Below are 204 nucleotides of genomic sequence, written 5' to 3' on the forward strand. Positions count from 1 at the left end.
AGAACCATGTTAGTCGAAACTGAAAGAAGTAATTTCAGTTTTCCAAAGGCGCATATGTACATAATGTAGCACAAACAGAAGCCAAGTCATGGGAAGCAGACATCTTCTAGTGTTTTTGTATATACAGCGCATATTTTTTATATATTTATTCCATCGCTACGCCGTCTTCATGATGTCCATAAATACCTTTCGCTAATAATTTCC

The sequence above is a fragment of the Penaeus monodon genome, chromosome 23 (genome assembly GCF_015228065.2).
Source record: "Penaeus monodon isolate SGIC_2016 chromosome 23, NSTDA_Pmon_1, whole genome shotgun sequence".
Taxonomy (NCBI): domain Eukaryota; kingdom Metazoa; phylum Arthropoda; class Malacostraca; order Decapoda; family Penaeidae; genus Penaeus; species Penaeus monodon.